The sequence below is a fragment of the Tasmannia lanceolata genome, unplaced genomic scaffold (assembly GCF_043159265.1).
Source record: "Tasmannia lanceolata isolate RefF3 unplaced genomic scaffold, GAP_Taslan_0.1 ptg000723l, whole genome shotgun sequence".
NCBI classification, from domain to species: domain Eukaryota; kingdom Viridiplantae; phylum Streptophyta; class Magnoliopsida; order Canellales; family Winteraceae; genus Tasmannia; species Tasmannia lanceolata.
The window spans coordinates 74,761-76,427 of NW_027519392.1; positions in this window are offsets into that span (position 1 = coordinate 74,761).

A 1,667-nucleotide genomic window follows, 5' to 3' on the forward strand; every position below is an offset into this window, starting at 1 on the left:
ATTCGAAAGAACTCGCGCTCAGATGTGAGGAGGAGAGGAAGCTTAGCGAACGAGTAAGGAGTTCAGGTATTTCTGAGAATTAGTTCAATTACTTGTCTGCGGCTGTTTGACCAAAGAGCGGTGTATAGCCGTGTACCTTCTGGTACGGTGGATTAAGAACCATCGGAAGAAGTCCGGTTGGTTAGGGACTGGCCTTTACCTTAAGACATGCTCCGTGTGTCTTATGCGTTATTATGCAAACTCCTTTGACAAATCGGCTTCACTGCCTTATCCCGTGTCTTTGACACGCTCGGGCATTCCTAGGTGCATACCATCCTTCCGTAGAAAAATGATAATGCGGAGGGATGCGAAGGCGGACGGCTTAGTAAAGTTATACTTGTCGTTATTCTCTGTATCAAAGTGAGTGGTAATTCGGAAGAAATCCGATTACCAGTTTCGAACGATACAAGAAGGACCTTCTTGCGATCCTCAGCCTGTCTTACGACTGGTTGAAGATTGGTGTGTGCGTCTGTGTGAACGATACGTACCCGACTTCCGTCTAATACCGATGGAAGTTGGATTACGTTGGTTGCCCACCCGGACCTCTACACCAGTGCCTTTCAAGTTCTGTCCTACTTTTATTAAAACTCCTTATTCAAGGATGTTTTCGGAATTCTTTTCGATTGCATTCTGGGATAAGGCGAACAAGTTCGCGCCTGTGGTCTAGGAAAGAGTACGCCTTTATACGTACTTGGCCTTTCACACTCGAAATGAAGGATTGGGCTCACGCTTACATCTTTCCAGGTTTCTCATACTTCTTCTTTCTGAGGAATGTGTACCCTCTGACTGAGGAAGGAGAGGAGAATTCGTTTCCATTTTCTTTTCTATGGACGAGAGTCCATTGATCATGGATTCTAGATTCTGCCTCGCTTCGGCTCTCCTTACGGGGCTGCTTACTCTTTCATACAAGATTTTAAAGAGTAAGTTCCGTGTGGTGTTTTCCGATGAGGAACTTTGTGAGATGTATCCGGTTGGTCGCCTGTTTAAGGATGAGGGAGCTGGGAAGAAAGATCAATCCTTTCCAAACCCTTTAAAACAAGCTTTGTTGCGTCCTGCTCATGATTGGTGCATGTCTGTTCTTCGTCTCATCCCTCAGGACGTTTGATCAAGAGGCGCCAATTAGGAAATTGATCAATGGTTGTTGTTCGGAGTTTTGTTTGACCTTTCGTCCGCAACCGATCGTTTTCCTTTAACATTTCAGGAGGCCGTGATAAAGTGTTTATTTAATAAGTTGCCTTTTCTTGGATCCATTCAGGACTGAGAGTCAATGTATTCTCAGCTCCGAATGGACTCAAAGGTGCGCCTAAGTTTATAAAGTTTTGCGCTGGTCAACCACTGGGGTTTCTCTCGTCCTGGCCTCTGTTTGCTCTCTGTCATCATATATTGGTGTGGATTGCAGCAGAGTTGCTTTATCCAGGAAAAATATTTTAGGATTACGCTCTACTTGGTGACGATATTGTCATTGAAGATGGAGGTGTAGCAAATGTGTATAAGGATCTCATTGGCGTGCTCGGGGTTAAGATTTCTTTACCGAAATCCCTCGTGTCTCCCAACGGTTTTCTTGAGTTTGCGAAGAGGTTTAGGGTTAGGTGTGGGACTAAGGTTTTTTCCAGCTTCCATACGAACCT